We start from the raw sequence: 25,500 nt of genomic DNA, 5'->3' as shown, positions 1-25,500 counted from the left end.
AATATTGAATGTATGTAATTTTATTTTTACAGGATTTTTTATTGTATTTTTTTAGGTTTATGTTTATGTTTTTCATTGCCCATTGACTGATAATGTATTAATCTATGGCCGTTTAGGGTACTAATCAATACAGTGACAGCCAATGCATTTTTTGGAGGGCTTGTTTTTATTTCATTTTCCCATTGTTTAGCATTTTTAATTAAGTATTTCTGTTGTTGGCTACTGGTTTAAATTGATGTGTTGGCTAGTGGTTTTATTAATTAATTGATTTGTTGGCTAGTGGTTTAAAATATTTAATTGTATTGTTGGCTAATGTTTAAAATTAATTAATTGTTTTGTTGGTTAGTGCTTTTATTTCTTAAATTGATTGGCTAGTGTTTTTATTTATTGAATTGGGGTGTTTAGGTGCTTGTGTATATCTTTTATTATTATGTATTTTTGGCCTTCATGCTTTTGTATTAGGGTGACCATTGACTGCTATAATGGCTTATCATGCCTGTTGCAGGGTACATGCAACTACACCTGCGGGTTTCTTGACAAGGCTTATTTATTTAGCCTTAAAAAATATACAGCACACAAAAAACAAAAATAGCTTTTCATCAGCAAACAAGAGAAAAGAAAATAGCTTTTTGTTCAGCAGACAAGAGAAAAGAAAAATGGCTTTTTCTTCAGCAGACAAGAGAAAAGAAAATGGCTTTTTCTTCAGCAGACAAACAAAACAGTTTCTCTTTAGCAGACAGTCTAAAAATAATGCAGTTACCCTTTTCTATGCAGAGACAGACAGTTCATCATTCATCTACTTTGATAACAGACCTTGTATCAGTAATCTCTTCAGTAGCTTACTCCTCTCTCCTCAACAGCCAGCACCATGTGTCTACAGCCTGAGTTTTTAACACACCTTGATTAGGCAGCTGGGATCCAACTAATTGTCCTGAGGTTCCCAGCTGAAGTTAACCTAGTCAGTGCTGCGCTGCAGACTAGACATAGGTTTTGCAGGCATATAGCTGGTGGCATTTATTTACCCTGTCACAATGCCCATATTATATGGATATGATGTACCACTATGCCATCTATGGGCACGGGGTGGGTATAGTAGTCCCAGGGTGGGTGGTTAGGCCTCCTGGGTGGGTAGCGGGGGAGGGTGAGTTAACCCCTTAATTATTATAGTGATTAAGGGGTTAGGGGCCATTAGATTAAAAATTTTCATGTATTCTTGCTACTGTAGCATCAGAGGACATGTACCTGGAGTATGCTGACAAGGACGCCTTTCATGATGGCAGGGGGAAGAAGAAAGGTTTATTTACTTTATTTATGCTGGCTGGCTAATGTTTTATTTTATAATGGGCAAATGAGCTATTATCTATATCTGGATAATAGTAATTTGCCCATTATTGTACAGTATGTATTGGGGGATGTATTTATTTGAATGTATGCATATATATTTTTTTAGGCACAGTATTGGTACTGCAGGCCAGCAGGGACCTCTGGACACCCGCGGGAACCACCTGAGGGCCCCTAGACACCCACAGGGACCACCCGGGGGCCCCCAGACACCCACAGGGACAACTCGAGGGCCTGTGGACTCTTCCAGAACCACCCGAGGGCCCCAGACACCAACAGAGACCACCCAAAGGCCCCCAGACACCCATGGGGACCACCCAGAGATCCCCATTGGCCTTTTCTATTAATGCTGTACAAAAAAATAACAATGCTTTTATGCATGTCTCCATCTCTTTTGCACCAGCCTTTAGCTGGTGAAAAGAAATGATGAGCTTTTATAGTACAAATCAGTTATCACTGTTTTGTGAATAGTGCTTACTGGCTCTGTACATTGCATAATCTCTCAAAACGAACGGATTCTTGAGGAACAGTGAAACGTATTGAGTCTGGGGATCGAGAGTGAGGCTCAATCCTGTGCTCTCTGCCATCAGAGATAACAGGAATTACTGGCAGGGCTACAGTATTTGTTTTAAAGACTGTTCACATTGTGAGTGCACATTCTGGGGATTTTATATTTGATAAATATATATATGTTTATACCGTCTGCACTATCGTGTCTAATCTCTAGTTGAAAATAAGTTAAACAACACACAGAACGCCAGCAAGCTATTTTTTGGGAACCACTGAGCCCCCACAAAATATACATGTATATAAGTGTCAAAAAGGAGAGCGATCGAGCGTGGCAAATGCATATAACAAGCGACAGAGAAGCCCAATGCTACATCCAATTAGACAAAAATACACAGTAAAATACTTATATATTCTCTTGAATAAGGGTCATTTAGTTTTAACCCTTTGGCCAAAGCATTGTAAGCCTGTGAGCCACGACAAGGCAGATCCAGTTCTCAGGTCCATACACTACCTGATAAAATACTAATATACCTCTTTTAGGATTAAAATTCTCATTTTCCTCTATTAGGAGGGAGAAAGACCAACATTGGATCTTTATCCAGTCAAATGAAAAGGAACTGCTGACTTGTGAAGGGGGAGGGGCAGGCTTAAAACCTGGAAAGGAGGAGCCACTAACCTCCAGCAGCTTAGACAGCTGAAAATAAGTTAAACAACACACAGAGCCCCAGCAAGCTCTTTTTGGGAACCTCTGAGCCCCCACAATATATATATAAATATATATATATATATATATATATATGTATATGTGTCAAAAATGAGAGCTATTGAGCGTGGCAAATGCATACAACAAGCGACAGAGAAGCCCAATGCTACATCCAATATGACAAAAATACACAGTAAAATACTTATATATTCTCTTGAAAAAGGGTCATTTAGTTTAACCCTTTGGCCAAAGCATTGTAAGATTGTGAGCTACGACAAGGCAGACCCAGTTCACAGGTTCTAACACAGGTTCTAACACTAACAGATAAAATACTAAACTAGTCTAAACTAGACTGGATTCTATCCTCTAGTCCCAACAAAATCCAATCCTCTAGAATCCTACCTGACATTGTCAGTGACCATTTTGTATTGTCAGTGACCATGCAAACGTCTACTGTGTAAGGAAAATCAGACCACCCCAATCACGTCCTAAAGTTCTCACTACATTCAGAAACTTTAACCCCAAACAATTTCTGGCTGATCTTACCAACTGCCCTTGGTACAGAATCAATGTAATACCCAACCCTGAGTCTGCACTCAATTATTTCTGATCAAAGTTCTTAAACCTCTGTGATACCCATGTTCCAGTACGCAGAATAAGGGTATGGGGGCTCACCTTTAATGGGTTACAACTGACCTTATAGCCCTCTACCATTTTAGGGATGCCTTGTGAAAAAGCTGCAAAGTAACTGACAGTACTGTACCAAAGATCTTAACAACTACAGATGTCTATGGAATACATGCACAAGGCAAGCAAGCCACGCAAAATCTCAATATTACACTGCCAATTTTACCAGAATAAAAATCAAATCCAGCTAACTTTTGAAAGTTCATCAACAATATATTCCAGCCTTCTAGCCATCAACAAACATCTAATATCATTAAGGGTGACATTTTGCTGACATATCCTACTGACATTGCAAACGCATTCAATGAATACTTTGTGGGATGTGTTACTACACTCTTAGCAAAACGGAACGCGAACTACAAACATGAAGCTCAATCTGAGAGAACCCCTATAGTCCCACTTCTCCCACCACTTCCCACAATTTTCAATTTGTCAGGTATCTGGAGAGGAGATTACACAAGTGACCTCAAATTAAAACTAAGCAGCCAATATGGACATGACATGCTGCAATCAACTACCATCAAATACCATCCAACACCAGTTCCTACAACTTGGTGCACTAGCCACTGCATGCTGCTTGCTTTCCTAATCAACTCTATTTTGTCTGCAAACCATATCCCTAAGACTTGAAAAACTGTCGGAGTTGTCCAAATCTTCAAAAGTTGTGACAAAAATACTGTTTCAAACTAGAGGCCAATCTCTCTTCTCCTAATACTTTTCAAAGTCATGGAAAAATGTGTTCACTCTCAATTAAGCGATTACTATACAGTACCAAGAGAAACTTCCTTAGCCAATTCCAATCTGGTGTTCACCCCAAACACTCCACAGTAACTACAGTACCCTGTAAAAGTTTGCAATGAGATCCAATGTGGAAGGAACAGGGACAAGTTACTGATGCAATATTCCTAGATTTTGTAAAGGCTGTTTTTTGATCATGCTATCTTGCTAAACAAACTTCAGTGCTCTTGAATAGGGAAACATGCAATAAACTGGGGCCACTCCTATCTATCAGGAAGATCCCAACATATCTATTGCGGGTTCTAGCTCCAACCCCTTGGATGTCACCTGTGATGTCCCACCAGGCCCTTTTCTGGTGAGCCGTACTCTTTTCAGCATTTTTCAATGATCTACTCACAGCTTGTAAGAGAGCTTCAATACAGATGTATGCAGATGACACAATCTTATATGCACATGGCCCTAGCCTCCCTGACCTTGAACATATACTTCAATCTGATTTTTTTTGAGACTTGAAAACTGAATTTCCAAAAACTAACTTTTTTTTAACACTGACAAAACTGTAACAATGGTATTTGGGACCAAGGCTAAATTTCTAAAGTTACAAATGATGGAGCTTCAGATCAGAATGAACTCTAACACAATCCTAGCCTCTGTCACTAGTTTCAAATATCTAGGCATATGTTTTCACTCCAATTAAACATTTGTGTTGCACATTTATACCCTGACAACCAAAATCTATGCCACATTAGGTGTATTTTACAGGAAAAACCCCTCCCTAAGCCCGCTGGTCAGAAAGTGCATCACAAAGCAGATGCTAATACTAATTGTAGACTATGGGGACAAAGTATATGGCACAGCACCCCAAGCTCACCTCAGCAAGCTAGACATCCTCTACAATTCCGTATGCTGCTTTATCCTCCAATGTAACTACAACACACATCATTGCGAAATGCTCCAAGTACTAGATTTGCCATCACTTACATCAAGGCACAAAGTTAAGTTCATCTTTCCTGTCTTCTCTTGAAATATTTTCTGGACAAGCTACTCGCCTATCTGAACAAGCTGCTCGCCCTTACCACATGCAGCACTTTTCACCAGTGATTTGGCTCCAAAAGACTGTTCACTGTCCCTAGGTTCAACAAAAGTATCCATCTGTTCTGACTTCTTTTACCATGCACCCCACTACTGGAACAATCTACCTGAGACTCTCAAAGCTCCCACCAGTCTAAATTCATACAAAACTAAAGATGCCTCACATTTTAATCTCTATAGCTGTAACAAGCCTATAAAACATTTTATCTTTTACTGTTCATGCTATGTCTTTTTATATAATGTATAACCCTGTTCATTTAACGTAAATGATGTATTTATCGTCATAACTTTGTGACCATGATATAATTGAAAATGAGAGGTAACTCTCAATGTAACTCTCAATGTATTACTTCCTGGTAAAACATTTTATAAATAAATAATAAATTCATCATGAGTTAATCGTTACCGTGTTAGTGGAGTCTGTTGTGATGGTGACCCATTTTCTTCATCTCTCCTACTGTATGTTAGTGCACTGTGCTGTCTGACTGCTATTACCCCCTTTTGTCTTTTCTTGATTATTGTAGGCTCTCTTCCACTATTAAATGTGAAATCTTAATACAGAGGTGCTAAGATTGATACCTGGCCAACCCCTTCTTACAACTGTTCGACATAAGCTTTATGTGGCGACAATCTGATCATTTAAAAGTTCAAACAAATGCTACACAGAAGCTATTGCATTGAAAATATGGCCCACGGGAGAGACAAGTGGTGGTTCTGGACATTGTGAATGTGATTGTGGTCGTAGATTTGGTGGTGCTGTTGGTGTTTGGTTATCATCACAACATGAACCACGATTGGTAAATGGTACTAATAATTATCACATCTGTATATTAGAGGAGGAGGAGGAGGATGAAGGTAGCATCATGTGTGCTGTGAATAATGTTGGGTTATGTTTATTAAATAATGAATATACAGGTTTGTTACTGCTTGCAATTTCCCTTTTACTTGTTGTTGCATTTTCAGTATATTTTACAATGATTACAGTATCTAAATCACTATCACATTCATCAACAACACTACTGCCAACACCTATATAACAGTCTTTTAAAACATCAGCATCATCTTCGTCAGAATCAAATCAACATTTTAAATGCCATACATTTTTGGATGTTGTCATCAAATTGTCCTAGTATTCTCCAACTTCAATTAAAAAGGGTAATGTCTGCTAATTTAATTCTCATACTATTGTGTAAATTTCAACTCACAATCAAGGCACCAGCAACAAATTTGTCCAGAAAGGTGGCAATTGTCTGTCATAAGGATCAACCACTGTCTTAAATTCAAACGAAAATGTAAATAGAGAATACCACTTAAATTCTCACAATATGGAAGGAATTACATTTTCCCCTTATGAGACAGCATTGGATCATTTTTCACTGGCGTTTTTGTTTGCCTTCCTCTGGATCAATATACAGTACATACAAATATAGGATAAAGTATCTGTTGTCATAATTTACACTACTGTAGGTTGAATTGATGGACCTACCGTATGTCTTTTTTCAACCTCATCTACTATGTAACTGTGTAACTATTATTGTGACTTAAAAATAAATACTTTTAATATAATATCACAAATGTCAAAAATACTTCCATGTAACAACGACAATCTCCGCAACAAACTGTCTGACAGTTGAAAAACAAAAAACAACCCACAACTCATTATTCTCAAGAAGGCTGTGATGTACTGTATTACCAGATATACTGACATCATGGACACTGTGGAAAACCAATCAAAAATCTATTGCACAGTGAATAATTATAACTGCCATCTAGATATCAAAGTAAATATACAGGTTGTTGTTGTACAGTGTTGGTTGTTACTATGGTTACCAATTTATTTTTAGTTTAAATATTTAATCTCTCTGAAACGGTTCAAAGAAACGGTCTGAAAATGTAGTACAAGTTGCATAATGATCATTTTAATATTTTATATCAAGAATTAGGATTGATGAGATGTACCATTTACTTTTCTTTTATCACTTAAAAACAATATATATTTATTCCAAAATGGAGGCTACACCTATTTGGATGAAAATTCTGTCAGATTTAAGTTAGGATGGCAGAAAGGTACGCTAAAAGGTTTATCATTATTGGTCAAGGTGTTTGGCCTGTAGAAAGAGAACACACATTTAAAAACTGACAAAAAAACACACACAATGTCGAGTTGATGTCTTTGTTTCCCCTGCTGATCCAATTAAACAGTTACATTAAACAGTAGTAAGTCAATTAAGTTACAAAAACAGCTTATTTTTTTTTTATTTTACATTATTGTACTGCTAAATACTAATGGTTTGTAGGTGGTAACTAATATAGTCATACACTACTTTGATATTATTAACTTGTGGGGTCAGGGTGGTTTTGGACCTGTGTGTTCAGGCAGTGGACACTGGATGTTAACTAAAAAGTAACAGTAACTTAACAGAATTAATAGTATTTTAAAAAGTCCAACTATGAAATTATGGAACTACTAGCAAACTGTTATTTCCACAGAAGAAACATCTCCTATCTATATATTCTACAAAATGCTGGTACCGTTGGAAAGTAGTGTTATGGACACTACTGACACCTTATTATTAACTAATGTGGGGTCAGGTCACTGGTCGGTAGACTGGTGTATGAGGACTGACACTTTACTATAGTATACAAAGACAGTAACAGAGAGTTACAGATGTGTCCAGACACTGTTTTTGGTGCCACGAAGCAACATGCCAAAATACGTGGCCCTGCATGTGCTAAACTGTATTGCTTTGGCTCTGGTAAGATGACTTCTACTGCCAGTGCTATGCAGCTTGCACATTTTATCTCCTCGGCTGGGTTTTTGTCATTAATATAGGATACTCAGAATTCCTACAAGCTTCCTGTTTTGGATGCCGACGTACTGGAGGAGCACTGTTCAGCAACGTCAGGTGTGTGGAGTGCGGGTTGCCCTACCTGCAGCCCCATGCTCCTCGAATGACGGAATAGATTATAAACTCTGCGCAAGGAAGTAGGAACACGAACAAAGATGACAGCTATGTCCCTGAACTCCCATTCCTTGGACATGTTTAAGCAACTGAAGTTAATTGCTAGCACTTTTGGCCACAAACATACATACTCTACACTACAGTATGTACAGAGCTCATTATTTACAAGATTTTTTAATATTTGTGCCACTATTTCTCAATATCTTTATTGCTTAAATTATTAGCACTCATACTTATTCATTGCAACATACTTTGCAGAAGTCAAATTGGCCAAATATTCAAATGATAAACTTATTCCACTGTTAGAAAGTTTAGAAACTAGAATTATACATGTACAATTCGGAACATTTTCTTTTCTTTTCAAGCAGTGTCTCGATCTGTTCTCTGCTGTGAATGCACCATCATTTTGTGATTTGGTGTGATAATTCATCTATAATGGCATCAAAACACAATTAAAATAGTTAATAGGTAATTAAACAGTTCTGCTTCCCAAGACTCAAAAAACAAATTATAAACAATTCAAATTTTGTTTAAAATGAATTATAATCTGTTTCAACCTTTGCAAGCAATCCGGTAGCAAAGATCACACAGTTTGAAAAGGGATCTACAGTACGGTATATCAGTCAGGGAACAGAAAGTTATAGTGAGACAAAATGCTGGTATTTGATATGGTGCAGAGCAAGTTAATGATTCATCAACTTCTATTCAAATGAAAGGAGGCTGATGCACACATAATTATGCATTACCCCACTTCTCACCAGAATGAACAGGAGTTAAACAGAATGAACAGGAGCTAAAATAAGATCTGTGCTGAGTTGTACAATTCTCTGTAAATGTACTCTGGAGATATAAAACTAATATGTGTTTGAAAGAACTGGCTGTGTGTACTGTAGTCACTTACCCTGGGAAGTCAGTCCAACAGAGCTGGCAAAGACAGAAACACTCACAGACACAGGTTTATCTAAAGAAATGGATATTCAGCAAAACATTTGAAGCCACCAACTTGCAATGTTAAAACGTTATTGTTAGCAAATATGTTTTTATATATTTGACTTAAACAATTATATATATATATATAAAACATGCAGCATTGTATTAAGTATCCTTAGAGAAAACATTTTTTTAATGGAGAGCTTTCTGTTTCCTGCTTATTTTTCTTAGAGAAAAATTTACATTTTACTGAAGTTATGTAAAACCTTTTTTATAAGGCTGGCACCCTATATGTTTGTAAATGTATTCCAGATGGAACAATACGATTAATCTCTTAACTGCTGATGGTCCCCAAGGTAAAAAATACACAAATGGGCAGAATAGTTTAGCATTTTATACCAAACTCACTGCTGAGCTCAGCTAGAGATGCCAAGCCATTAATGTTTTTAAATCAACACTTGGAGTGACGAGAATATGCTGTGTCTTAAGTCTATCAATGCATACTGTATGATATAGTGTGGATTGTAAAACTGTTTTAAGGTCTATAACAAAATGTCAACAAATGACTTATTTGTATTAGCATGGAAAACAAATAAGGAGGAACCTGTGGCAGGTGTTATCTGAGGCGATACTTAGCATTTATGGTGCCACCTGTGTCCGTTTAATGCTAGCCAGATGCAGAAAGGGCAGCATACATAGAAGTCAGAGCCAAGGGGAATGAAAGAACATTCACTTTGGCGTTAGAACTGGTGTTTCTATTTTGGAGAATAATTAGTGCCACACAATTACTTTCTTTTTCAAACAACTTTGGAAGGCCTTCTTACTTTACGTCCTTGAACTTTTTTCTATGACCACATATGGTCAAATTTATGCAACACAGTTTATATGGGTGTCTTTAAATACTGTGCAGTGTGAGCACCCGTTTGCTTTTCTGATCTTTATGGAATGTCTGTACGCATTCTATCCTTCAGAACGTTGAACAACATATGCACTGATATGGAAAAACCATGCATTGTACATATAAATGTATGCATGGATGTCTTTATTCATATAGTGCCATTAATGTACATAGTGCTTCACAGTAGTAATACACGTGACAGTCATATAAATAACAAATACAAATAACAAGTCATGAGAATAAGTGCTTCAGACATAAACTTAATATTTAGGAAGAGGAGTCCTTGCTCCGAGGAGCTTATAATCTAATTGGTATGTAGAAGGAATGTACAGAGACAGTAGGAGGAAGTTCTGGTAAGTGCTTCTGCAGAGGGCCAAGCTTTATGTATCATGTGTCTAGTTTTATCTACGGTGCTATTCATATGCTTCTTTAAGCAAGTTTGTCTTAAGGTTGGTCTTAAAGGTGGATAGAGAGGGTGCTAGTTGGGTATTGAGGGGAAGGGTTTTCCAGAGGTGTGGGGCAGCCAGTGAGAAGGGTTTAAAGCAGGAGAGGGCTTTAGATACAAAGGGGGCAGAGAGAAGACATCCTTGAGCAGAACTCAAGAGTCAGGATGGTGCATAGCGAGAAATTAGGGCTGAGATGTAAGGAGGAGCAGGAGTGTAAAGCTTTTAAAGTGAGGTGGAGAATTGAGTGCGAGATGCGGGATTTGATAGAAAGCCAGGAGAGTGATATCAGCAGGGGAGACGCTGAGACAGATTTAGGAAAAAGTAGAGTGATTCTGGCAGCAGCATTTAGGATAAATTGTAGCGGAGAAAGGTGAGAGGCAGGAAGGCCAGACAGCAGGATGTTACAGTAATCGAGACGGGATAGAATGAGGGCCTGAGTCAGAGTTTTAGCAGTCGAGCAACAGAGGAGAGGACATATCTTTGTAATATTGTGGAGGAAAACGCAACAGGTTTTAGAGACGTTTTGAATGTGAAAGGAGAATGTGAGAGAGGAGTCAAGTGTGACACCTAGGCAGCGTGACTGGGCTACTGGGTGAATGATGATACTTCCAACAGTAGTGTGGAAGGAGGTAGTAAGGCCAGGTTTGGGAGGAAGTATGATGAGCTCTGTTGTTGTCATGTTAAGTTTATTACCATATATTTGAAACATATTACCTTATGTTGAATGTTGAGCTTTACAATAAGTCAATGTATTTTTTCCTGATTTACATTTTACATACTGTATTTTAATTAACTTTCAGTGAGATTTACTGATATGCAGTAGGCACTACAGTTGTAGAGAAACAAATAGTGCAGATGGTTTGAATAGTGGGAATACGATTACTATAAATAGTCCTTTAGGATGTTCACTCACATTCTACAATAGAAAATAAAGCAATAACAAAAACTCTGTTTGGTCTGTGTGTGAGTGCTGTCAACTTCTATGGTGGTGGTCTGGTCAAATGATCATCAATTTTTCAGTGTCCTCAAGAAAAGGATGGAAAATACCATAGTGCCATCTGTGTAATTTACGAATTTATAGCATAAAATATAAGAATCTGCACTATTTGTGTTTACATGTATTCTATTTCATACTTTAACTGTGTAACGCTCGCACTGCCCACAAACAAGACAAGACCCCGGCACTGAGGTGGGAAGGTATAACACCACACACCCGCAGCAGCGGAGGCGTGTCTGAAAGGTGTATAGTTTAGCGTAGCCGGGTCTGGTATACTTGCCGAGTTTCGGGATTGGAGAAGTAGGGTCCGTAAGCCGTGGTCTGGGATTGAAGAGAGCAGCTTATTCCGAGTCTGTATGCCGTGTTCAAGGGTAGGAGAGATCTCCGTAGTCGAGGGTATGCCAAAGTCCAAAAGGGTCCACAAACAAGCCGAGATGGTACACAAGAGGTTAACTGCAAAGGAGAGAGAACTGCACAAAAGAAGTGAGTTTCACGAGGCTACACAGGGTTATGCGGAGCAGGGAAAGGCAGCAGGCAACAAGGCAGGGAAGAGAGACTTGCCACGCAGCTGGGGATCATTGCACGTCTTCGCGTGTGACCACCACGTTGGAGAGACGCACAACGCGTGCGGGAGGCGAGGCCAGGTTCCATACGGCAGCTAGAAGAGCTGAGGGTGCGCGCGCTCTGTAATGAGAGCGGGGGAGCACACACGGGCAGGTACAGTGGCCGCCGCGGCAGCAGCAGGTAAGCAGGGAACACGCCGCAAAGGACGTGTTACCAGATTCCTTACAAACTGGTGATAATCTGCGCTCCCCAAACTGCACTACCAAGTACTATATAGAGGAAGACGTCTGAACGTCCTCAAAAGGGTTTTGAAGATGCATTTATTTCACTGTATTTTATTCACCATTTGTTTGTGCACTTTATTTACACTTAATGAGCACTTTGTTTGCATTTAAGCACATAAGCATCAGATTTATTTCTCTACTTCACGCTAAGAGCGCCTTATTCATTTTTTTAGTTTCACTACTGTTGTAGAATTTGTTAATTCAACCAGAGCCTTTATTCCAAATTTTCTTCAGTACTATCAAGAATTTATATAAATTTAAAGGTAATAACGGAACATTTTTCCCATTAAAATTATTGCTAAAGCAACTTTTTGTTACATAATTTCTACTTGTTTTTTTTTAATGTCATTCTCTAGAAGCAGGTAATGAAAATAAAGGTGTATCCATAACATACCAATGTTATATTTTATAATGCAAGTTCTTGATGGGATACACGATAACTTTAGTGATGTGCTTTAAACTACAGTCATATTACTAGATTTATAATAGAGAAGCTATTTATTTTTTATTTCTAGTTTATCTTTTTAGCGTAAAATTAGGTGTTTAAGGAAAACTTGCTTTATTCTACATGTCACAATCCAAAACAGCAGTGGAGATATAGGTGCACAACTTTCAGAAGTGTAAGGAAATATATGATATATATATATATGTAGCCATGTGGTAAAAATGGTATACAGTTCTCTCTCATGCTGGCAGTAAGCCTGGTAAGTGTGCAGGATTGCCAGCATCAATCATGGAGGTTTGCCCTCACACCCTGGTGAGGTGTCATATGTACATGAGGGGAGTGGTAACAGACCTTGTGTCCATTGTTAGTGACACAGGAGGTCGAGCCTTTTCCTGGGTATATAAGGCACAGCACTGCCAAAAGTTAGTGGGTTCAGCATGTATGCAAGTTTTTTTACAAGGTCAAGGATAATCTAACGTGATTCTGCAGCAAATAGTCTGACAGCATACAGCCAGAAGGCTGGCAGGGCCTACACTGTGTCCAGGGACCTGGCACAGGTGGGATCTCCCTGAGGGGAGAGGTGATCCAACTCCATTGGGAGGGCAGATAAACCTTCAGAAAGGAGAGCACAGAAGATGAGCAGCTGAGCTGTTGCTGCGAGGGGCAGTCAGCCCATACCATCATCAATAAAGATGCCCTGTTTCACGACAAACCCACTGTGTGAGTGTGAAGTTACTCCACAGCGGAAGGCACCACCAAGAAGGAGTTCCTCATCAGAACCATCTCCTTGCGGACGCAGAGATCCTGATGAGGTGGAGGCGCTGCACTGTATGTAGGTAGGACTCTAGCACACTACCTCAGCTGCCTGTCTGGGTTGGCATTCCCCATACACCATCATGCGGGAGACTCAGGAGTCATGTTGCCAACAGATGCACCACCAGACACGACCATGTAATGGGGATTGGTTAGACCACAGGGGCCAATGTGAGATTGGGTGGGTCAGTCAGGCCAGAAAATCCGTTACATATATATATATATATATATATATATATATATATATATATATATATATATATATATATAAACAAACAGAAAACCCACAAACATTACGCGAGAAAGAAAGAAATCTTCCAGTGGTGGACACAAAAGAGTCAAATTGAGTAAAAAAATAATTGATTCAATATATTATAAAAATATTAGATAAAGGTTAAAACATAATTGAGAACAATCACATTCCAAGGTGAGGCAAGTACATAATATGGATTTAAAAAAATGCTTGTTTCACTAAAATCACTACAGCAATAAATTTGGGATGGTGTGGATGTCATAAGATTCCATACTCACATCTACTGTACATTGTCAATAATCAAACCCGCTACTTAATAAAACAAAAAGGATATAGAAACACAGCATCTGCCAGTACATTAAAAGAAAACAATTCATAGAAAAAACCTTAATAAATGTAGTTCCTATTTGAGGTAGTGGTAAAATTTTATAGGCGCCCACGGAAGTATTCCCTGTCCATCCTATTTGAGGATAGTACTCAAAGAAGAGGAAGAAGAATGGCTCCTCTAAATGCTCCTGTATAAAGACTCAAAACAAGAAGCAATTCATATGTATATAATCTGTAGTGTAAACGGCAGGCTGTGTGGCATCTCCATTCTAATCCTTTGTTGTGTGTCTTGAAATGAATGCTGGAATCTCACACTGGAAGGGATGCCCAATGTGCATTTCACCGTAGCTTCATCAGGTTTTGAACAGCAAACACACGTACAGTTAGGTCAAGAAATAATTGGACACTGATATAAGTTTTGTTATTTCACTGTGTACCAAAATAAATTCAAGTTACAGTTAAATAATGAATATGGGCTTAAAGTGCAGTCTATCAGCTTTAATATGAGGGTATTCACATCCAAATTGGAGGAAGGGTTTAGGAATTACATCTCTTTAAAATGTAGCCCCCTTTTTTCAAGGGACCAAAAGTAATTGGACAATTGACCCAAAAGCTGTTTCATGGACAGGTGTGGGCTCTTCCTTCGTTATTTCATCATCAATTAAGCAGGTAAAAGGTCTGGAGTTGATTCCAGGGGTGGCATTCGCATTTGGAAGCTGTTGCTGTGAACCCACAACATGTGGTCAAAGGAGCTCTCAATGCAAGTGAAACAGGGCATCCTTAGGCTGCAAAAAAAAGAAAATCCATCAGAGATATAGCAGGAACATTAGGAGTGGCCAAATCAACAGTTTGGTACATTCTGAGAAAAAAAGAACGCACTGTTAAGCTCTGCAACACAAAAAGGCCTGGACATCCATGGAAGACAACAGTGGTGGATGATTGTAGGATCCTTTTCATGGTAAAGAAAAACCCCTTCACAACATCCAGTCAAGTGAAGAATTCCATCCAGGAGGTAGGCATATCATTATCCAAGTTTATCATAAAGAGAAGACTTCACAAGAGTAAATACAGGGGGTTCACCACAAGGTACAAACCATTCATAAGCCTCAAGAATAGAAAGGCCAGATTAGACTTTGCCAAACAATATCTAAAAAAGCCAGCCCAGTTCTGGAATAGCATTCTTTGGACAGATGGAACTAAGATCAACCTGTACCAGAATGATGGGAAGAAAAAAGTATGGAGAAGGCTTGGAACGGCTCATGATCCGAAGCATACCAGATAATCTGTAAAACACGGTGGAGGCAGTGTGATGGCATGGGCCTGCATGGCTTACAATGGCACTGGGTCACTGGTGTTTATTGATGATGCGAAAGAAGACAGAAGCAGCCGGATGAATTCTGAAGTGTATAGGGATATATTGTCTGCTCAGATTCAGCCAAACTCAACAAAGTTGATTGGATGGCGCTTCACTTTACAGATGGACAATGACCCAAAACATACTGCGAAAGCAACCCAGGAGTTTTTAAAGGCAAAGAAGTGGAATATTCTGCAATGGCCAAGTCAATCACCTGATCTCAACCTGATCGAGCATGCATTTCACTTGCTGAAGACTAAACTTAAGGCAGAAAGACCCATGAACAAACAACAACTGAAGACAGCTGCAGTAAAGGCCTGGCAAAGCATCACAAAGGAGGAAACCCAGCGTTTGGTGATGTCCATGCGTTCCAGACTTCAAGCAGTCATTGCCCGCAAAGGATTCTCGACAAAGTATTAAAAATTAACATTTTATTTATGATTGTGTTAATTTGTCCAATTACATTTGAGCTCCTGAAATCAGGGGACTGTGTATGAAAATGGTTGCAATTCCTAAACGTTTAATACAATATGTTTGTTCAACCCCTTGAATTAAAGCTGAAAGTCTGCACTTCTATTGCATCTCGGTTGTTTCATTTCAAATCCAGTGTGGTGGCGTACAGAGCCAAAATTATAAAAATTGTGTCAGTGTCCAATTATTTCCGGACCTAACTGTATATCATCTGTCAATGGGTGATGTCACTCTTATCTAATTTACAGCATTAGTGAAAAAGACATAAACGGAGAGAGATATTATATGAACATACTGTATGCACAATACATGAGATACCTAATAATCTTGCTGTATTAATTTTAATGAAACTACAGCTGCAGCGGCCATTATTCGAAGACTTCACGTGGTGTATACATCGGAATACCAATGTCATGGCATGTGTATGTCTCATTGGAAAACCTTGTTGAAACGCATATGCGTGTCATCACATTTATGCACATACGTATTTCTCATAGGAACCTTGTTGAAACGCATATGCATGTCATTACATTTATGCACATGCGCATATGTCTCATAGGAACCTTGTTGAAACGCATATGTGTCATCACATTTAGGCACATGCGTGTACTGTATGTGAATTTTCAAGTTCGGGAAAAAAATTAAAAATTAAACAATCAACTTTTTATTTCTACATTGCCTTCCTTAATGAAAGACTGATTTTAACCAACATTATGTGAATTTGTATATGTTTTTGATATTTTGTCTGTATACTGTACGAGGTGGTATATTTTAATTTTTATTTGAGGGGTGGGGGGGCGGCGGGTCACAAAATTTTGATGAACTGTTCAAAATATTTCGCTGACCTAATAATCCTGCACACACTGCTACTGTAGTATGACTGCTAGAATGACTCCTCCACACATATTCAAAGTGAATTTCAAGTTAAATCTTCTTCGTAATGGCTGCATTGCATTCTGTAGTTCTTTTGTCTTTTTTTTTTTTTTCAAAGATTTCTTTGAACTAATAATCCTGCATACACACCCGGCATTGCAAAGCAACTTGAAAATGCGAGTAGTAGCTCATCCCCCCCCCCCACACACACACACACAAACCTAAAGCCAAAGTTATTTTCAACTTCTTATCAACACCTCCCCCCGAGAGCCATTCATGAAAATCTTTGAGGCTTTGTTTACAGTAACTGTGTCACAGAGTCTTCTTGAGGCTGTTCTCACACACGCATGCACAGGTGTGATAAGCCCTTCTTGGAGAGGATTTGGCAAAAGAATGACTCCTCCAAACACATTCAAAGTGAATTTCAAGTCTAAAAAAAATAACAAAATATACCCCTTTATGTTTCTCGACATGGGCTTGCATTACAATGTTTGCTATTCTTTGAACCAATCACTAGCTTTTTAATTCTATACTACAGTCATGTGTACTGTACTTTATGAGGTGGGTGGCATATTGTAATTTTTATTTGGGGGTGTGGGGTTCAAAACATTCTTCTAACCTGTTCAAATCATTTCTTTGAACTAATAATCCTGCATACACACCTCTCTCCCCCGACCTCCCAAAGACACACACACCACACACACACACACACACACACACACACACACACACACACACACACACACACACACACACACACACACACACACACACACACACACACACACACACACACACACACACACACACACACACACTGTGAGCCTAACAAACCAAAGTGAATTGAACTGCTTATCATCACCTCCCCCCAGAGCGATTCATTAGAGGTTGAATGAATTAGAGTAGAGGTTCATTTCCAGCATTTGTTTAACTGTGTAAACTGGAGTAATAGCACATCCACACCCCCCCCCCCCTTCACACACACACACACACACACACACACACAGTTCAAATAATGCTCATGAATTTAAAGAAGGAACAATTTTATTTGTGCAGGATAATCAGGGAAAAATTAATAATAAAAAAAGTCAGTAGGTCACCTCTTCTTCCAAATTTACAATCTTGACTTTATCTTCTTCGTAATGGCTGTAGTTCTTTTGTCGTTGAGAGGGGAGGGGGTTGTGTAAATTACTGACGGTTGCTTCAGTATAAACACAGTACAATTCGTTTACACATGCCCCCCCCCTCTTCCTGTACTGCTGCAGCTCTGAAAAGAAAAGAAAAAATTAGTGCATGATACATAAAGCTTGGACCCCTGCAGATGCACTTACCTGAATGCCCTCCTACTATCTGTTTGTATTATTTGTTATTTATTTGATTGTCACGTGTAGTACTAATGTGAAGCGCTATGTACACTAATGGCGCTATATAAATAAAGACATAAATACATACATACAGTGCAGTAAAGTGCATTTAATGCATTGTGTACAGTTTACCACTATATTGGACAAACTATATACAGTATAACTGTATAACTACTGTAGTCCGCACTACTGTAAGTCACTGATTTATACTGTATATCTCCTGGGAACCCCCAGCTCACCTGCTCCTGCACCCATCCATGATGCTGCTCTCCTGGGAACCCCCATCTCATCTGCTCCTGCATCCATCCACGCAGATGTCAACAGCACTCCTCACACCAGATCCAGCTCATTCTCCCGCATGCTAAATGGTTTAAGTTGTGTCGAAATTCCTGAACACTCTGCAGTGCAAAAGATTGATCTTCTTTTGGAGACCATGTTGAATATGGATAGGTATATGGAGAAGATGGAGAGGAACATCGCTGGGATCTATTCTTTGCTTTGCGTTCCTGCCCCTGTATGTCCGACGCAGGAGCAGGAGGGTGGCTAGGATGTGACCTTCAAGCTTCTATCACCAAGCGCACCATGGGCCCCCCCTACTCACCCCCTCCATCTGCAGAATATATGTACCTGTATGCCCTTGATGAGGATGAGATGACAAACCCGGTAAGGTCACGACAGGAGATGACAACCCCGATAAGGCCACGACAGGTGAGGACAACACCGGTAATGCCACAACAGGTGATGACAACACCGGTAAGGCCACGACAGGATGAAAGCATCCTCCCAACCACCTACTTTCGCCTGCTGCAAGAAGCACACACGCTCCAGCACCCAGGATTGTAACACTCCCAGACATCATCTTGAGCGAACTGCCCCAGCAAGTCCGGGAGAAATACAAGATCGGAAGTGCCGGTTGGGCACTGAAATATGCTCTGTCCATTTTAAACACCACTTCAGTTTTGAGATGTACAGCGGGTGGACTCACAATGTAAATTATGAAGGGAATAAAAGCAAGAAGGGTCTGCCTGCAAATTTAAGGAAAACAATTTTGGAGGAAGTGCAGCGTTATTTTAATGTTAACGATCATGTTATGAGAACCGTGAGAGACACATCAATGGCTTTTTGAGGCATATAAGGGCTTTTCCCTGGAAGGCCAGCCCATTTGGGAACGACTTTGCTGTTTGATTGTACTGTACTGTAGTTCAAAAGTTATAGAAAAATGTTTTTACTTAAAAAAAAAAAGTTGGTTGTTTTAAATTGTTTCATTGGTTAATGTTTTTAATGCTTGGTACTGTATAATCATTTATTTCTATTTCTTTTTGCATGTGCATGTCTGGAGCTGGGCGAAGATAAAGTGCAGGAAATCTCCCCCTCCCACCCACCCCCCAATACCGGCAGGTAAGACAGAGTGCTCCAATTCCTAACTTGTACCGAGTCTCCCCCATATTCAGGATGAGAAATTAATACTAAATGATGGCTGGTACATGGCAGTTATACCCCAGGGTCAATTAGGAAAGTGCTAGGGCGACTGGTTTGGGATAAAGGAAATCTATGCACATGGCCCTATTTCAGTCAGGCTGTGCCCCTTCAACACAAAGGGGCACCTGAGTTTAGGGACTGCACATTTATGCTTCTAGTTAAGCAGGGCGGGCTTTTCTAGGTTATCTGGATAGGCATAACCCCCAGACCCAGGATTCATTGTAATCCCTGTTTTTGAGATCTCTGAAAAGAGACTTACTCAGTCTGAAATAGGCGTATTTTGGCCCCGAGCCTAATGATCCTACTTAGGGACCAGAAAGTGAAGAGGTCTGCCATGATCAGGGGGTAATCAGACTACCAGATTTGTTTTGGATCACTAGACAAAAAAACATTAGAGCGTGTTATGAGAATACTCTTAATACTCATTCTCATAACACGCACTAATACTTCGAAAGTTTTTGAGTTTTAAATTGTCTATGTTCAAGACCATTACATTTTTATCAACGATATTACACTAGGATTGGGCGCTTTTTCTTCTTTTTTTTCTCTATTCAGGTCATGTGAAGGGAGGTAGTTATTCCTGTGAAGAAAACTGCAAGCATCCCAGTGACATCAGATTTTTTTATGGTTTTTATTATCTCCTGGACATTTTATTTTTATATTTTTATCAACTCATTTGACAAAGTTTATCAGAAGCACGTTAGTTGTAATATTAGCATAGATCCTGGCTTTCATCAATGAATATAGATTTAATAGTTTTGTATATCTATCTATTTGCATTGATGGATGTTTATTTTTTCTGTAATTGAGAGAGTTTAAATTAGAGCATATACCATCTTTAATACTTATATTTTGATTGAGGTACTTAATTTGCATTTACTGCTTAATATTTGGAGGCGCAAATATATAAATATATATAAATATATATATATATATATATATATATATAAATACACACACATACACACATATACACACACATATATACACATATATACACATAAAACAAAGGAAATTATTACAGCACCAAAATCAAAGACTGATACCAGGACTATCAAAGGGTTAATAATACAAGTTGTGTATAATAGACCAGATACTATTACTAGATATATATCCTAGTAAATGGCTGTATTTAATAGCAAGTTAAACAACAGAAAACAAGGAACAATTACTAACAGAACCAAACAAGCATACAATACAACCAAGAGGGAAAGGAGGGAAGGGGAAGGGGTACAGGGGGTTAAAATGTATGCCACGAAAAATAAAAATAGGAAAAAAATCCCAAGTAGACTGGTAAAAACACTGGAGACTCCAGGAAGCTCTCTGCACGAAACAACCACCTCCCTCGTGAATCTAAAAAACAAAACACAAAATCACAGGCACCATAGCGCAGATTAATAAAAAAAGGTTTATTGCAGACAGAGTAAAATAAGCAACTCACAATGGTCGCTATTACAAGGGCGTTGGAGGACTGCAGCAAGGGCCATGCAGAAATGTAGCAGCAATATACGCAAGCCGGAACCTGGACCTCACAGACAAGTGTATTCACACAGAATTCACTGAGAGATTCACACAGAGTCTCCCCCAGAATCTATATCAGCAACGAACACCGAAAGATGGCATGTAGAGTATACTCCAGGGTCGATAAGTATGGTGTTGGGGAGTCTAGTTTGGGACAAATGTCATCTCTGCACACAGCTCTAATTCAATCAGCCAGGGGATTCACATGACCTTCAAACATTATCCTGGCAGGCTATGCCCCTACCAGGTGAAGGGGCACTTGGGCAGATTTATGAACCACACAGATATGCCTCCTTCCTTTGTCAGGGCAGGCCTTCCTTGGTTATATGGATAGGGATACCCTGCAAAACCAAGAATTACAGTAACCAGTGCCATGTACACAAATACAATACATTTAGAACACTTTCAGAAGGGAGAAACCCAGGACATGGACTCGTGGGAAAATACACAGAATGGCAATGTCTTCCAGATGGTGGGCATAGTTATAGTGTGCAAAGTAGAGATTTGCAAGCCTCACTGTCACACCCACGAAATACAGTTTATGCCCTCCCTGGAAGTGACATACTGTAAGCAATGACTAAACAGTATACATCTATGGGAACAATAGATGTCTAAATGTAAAGCCTGTTCAGGAGACATCTTGATTATGACATCATGCGTTTCAATGCTAATTCTCCTTGAAACGCGGGAAGAAAACTCCAACCTGACAGTCTGAATCTCAAGGCTCCAAGACTCCATAGCAATGTGTCTAAAACTTTCAAAACACAATATCAGGAAAAGAAAAACAATAAATAAAAAGAGATAAATGAAAAAAAGTAACAAATATACGATTGTAAATATACCATAAATGCATTGGGCCTATAAAGAAATATGATAATTAATTCCATATATAATAGAAACAGGGAAAATGTGACAACATTGTGTGACAAAATATTATTCATATACTTTACTGTAGTAAAGTTTACATATGTACAGAATATTTGAAGGATTTAATAATCTCTCTCATTCTATTCTACTGTATTATCTCAGACTTTTGTTATTAGCACATTAGAGTCTTTTGAGTTTTATTGGGGTCTTTAAATCACCTCATCTCTGCGCTTGTATCTTTTTTTTTATTTCTGCACTAGATATATTAACAGAAGTTTTAGGGTGTACACAATTTGAATTTAGCAGATGATTTTGACTTAATTTCTCCTTTTTGTTTAGTGCACAGAATCATTATTTTTAGGACATATATATATATATATATATATATATATATATATATATGTCCTAAAAAAAATATTTATATATATATATTATATATATATATATATATATATATATATATATATACATGTAGAGGTATCAGTACCGTGTTAGCCGAGCTTCAATAATCAAAAATAAATAGACAATACCATTCTGTGGCTAACGAAATGCTTTTATTTGTGCGAGCTTTCGAGATACACTGATCTCTTCTTCCTGCGATGTTACAATGAATGAAACAAGCAAAGGGTATACTTAAAAACAGTGTGTCTTGGAATGTTATCTGTGCTTGTCCCTCCCCCATGTGTGGATGTGATTTATGGTTAGAGGTGTTAAATGGTTCCTGAAAGTTAGTGATGTAAGAGTGTGTGTGTGTATCTGTGTGAATATAAATGAATGGAGATCCCACAGTGTATACAGTGCTATATAAAAGGTGTGTGTGGAGTGGGAGTTAAAATAAATGGTGTGGAAATGTGAGAGATTGTAGCCTAACTAAAAGTGTGTGTAGATACTATGTGGTCCCTATTTGTGTATAGGGATGGAAAAACAAGGAGTATTAGTATGTGTAAGAGACAGCTGTGTGTGCATACATATAGCACAGTATGTACAGACATGGCCTTTAATGCTCATGGGAAAAGAATGTGTCAGTAATGACTCATAAAATTTCGATCTCTGTTTAGGCCACCACTAAGTGTCCAGAACAGTTGCATAAATTTGTATTTATGTATATATATATACAATATACAAATTTATATATTTAATATACAAGCCTGTGACGATAGCTTATGACAGGTTGAAATTTACACCAAATACTGGATTTGAACTGAACGAGGCTTAGATATAATAAAGTATATTTATTCGTTTAGATAGGTGAAGACACGAAATAATACAGTAGCAGACAAGAAGTACACATACTTTGGGGATGGGGGATGAGAAGTATGTTGCATAGCAATTCTCTCGCAATCAGGTACAATCAACCCCACACTGATGAGACCCATTAAGGTCGAAACAGCTGTCTGTGGGTGGTTTTCTGGGTATGCACCTTAACCCTCGCTGTGCTCAAAGCTGTGACCATGCAGTAAGCTTAAGCCTATAGGGAACCATGTTAAAAATGTTTTTTTTTTAGCAAAAAGTGGCACTGTGTGCTCATTTGCATGTCATTTCCCAGAATCCCTTGCTGCAGTGGAAGTGCTGTGTGCTGGGTGATAATGGGGAAAGGCGGGGTTGCTGACCTGCCTAAGACATGCAGATGAGCATACAGTTGTATTTACATTTGTATGTATATATATATATATATATATATATATATATATATATATATATATATATATATATTTATATGTAAAGTATGTATATATATATATATATATATATATATATATATATATATATATATATATATATATATATATATATATATATATATATATATATTTATATGTAAAGTATGTATATATATATATATATATATATATATATATATATATATATATATATATATATATATATACACACTTTACATATAAATATACCGTTAGGTCTGGAAATAATTGGACACTGACAACATTTTCATAATTTTGGCTCTGTACGCCACCACAATGGATTTGAAATGAAACAACTGAAATGCAATAGAGTTGCAGGCTTTCAGCTTTAATTCAAGGGGTTGAACAAAAAAATCGTATGAAACGTTTATGAATTGCAACCATTTTCACACAGTCCCCTTATTTCAGGGGCTCAAATGTAATTGGACAAATGAACACAATCATAAATAAAATGTTCATTTTTAATACTTTGTCAAGAATCCTTTGCATGCAATGACTGCTTGAAGTCTGGAACGCATGGACATCACCAAACGCTGGGTTTCCTCCTTTATGATGCTTTGCCAGGCCTTTACTGCAGCTGTCTTCAGTTGTTGTTTGTTCATGGGTCTTTCTGCCTTAAGTTTTGTCTTCAGCAAGTGAAATGCATGCTCGATCGGGTTGAGATCAGGTGATTGACTCGGCCATTGCAGAATATTCCACTGCTTTGCCTTAAAAAACTCCAAGGTTGCTTTCGCAGTATGTTTTGGGTCACTGTCCATCTGTAAAGTGAAGCGCCGTCCAATCCATTTTGCTGAATTTGGCTGAATCTGAGCAGACAATATATCCCTATACACTTCAGAATTCATCCGGCTGCTTCTGTCTTCTTTCACATCATCAATAAACACTAGTGACCCAGTGCCATTGTAAGCCATGCATGCCCATGCCATCACACGGCCTCCACCGTGTTTTACAGATGATGTGGTATGCTTCGGATCATGAGCCGTTCCAAGCCTTCTCCATACATTTTTCTTCCCATCATTCTGGTACAGGTTGATCTTAGTTTCATCTGTCCAAACAATGCTGTTCCAGAACTGGGCTGGCTTTTTTAGATATTGTTTGGCAAAGTCTAATCTGGATTTTCTATTCTTGAGGCTTATGAATGGTTTTCACCTTGTGGTGAACCCTCTGTATTTGCTCTCGTGAAGTCTTCTCTTTATGGTAGACTTGGATAATGATATGCCTTCCTCCTGGAGAGTGTTCTTCACTTGGCTGGATGTTGGGAAGATGTTGTTCTTTACCATGGAAAGGATCCTACGATCATCCACCACTGTTGTTTTCCGTGGACGTCCAGGCCTTTTTGTGTTGCAGAGCTCACCTGTGAGTTCTTTTTTTCTCAGAATGTACCAAACTGTTGGTTTGGCCACTCCTAATGTTCCTGCTATCTCTCTGATGGATTTTCTTTTTTTTTGCAGCCTAAGGATGCCCTGTTTCACTTGCATTGAGAGCTCCTTTGACCGCATGTTGTGGGTTCACAGCAACAGCTTCCAAATGCGAATGACCTTTTACCTGCTTAATTGCTGATGAAATAATGATGGAATAGCCCACACCTGTCCATGAAACAGCTTTTGAGTCAATTGTCCAATTACTTTTGGTCCCTTGAAAAAGAGGGGGCTACATATTAAAGAGATGTAATTCCTAAACCCTTCCTCCAATTTGGATGTAAATACCCTCAAATTAAAGCTGATAGCCTGCACTTTAAGCCCATATTCATTATTTAACTATACTGTAACTTGAATATATTTTGGTACACAGTCAAAATAACAAAACTTGTATCAGTGTCCAATTATTTCCGGACCTAACTGTATATACAGTATACACATACATACATACATACATACATA

The sequence above is a fragment of the Ascaphus truei genome, chromosome 1 (genome assembly GCF_040206685.1).
Source record: "Ascaphus truei isolate aAscTru1 chromosome 1, aAscTru1.hap1, whole genome shotgun sequence".
NCBI lineage: Eukaryota > Metazoa > Chordata > Amphibia > Anura > Ascaphidae > Ascaphus > Ascaphus truei.
The sequence above is the reverse complement of the archived record's forward strand: the minus strand, read 5'-3'. Positions refer to the sequence as shown.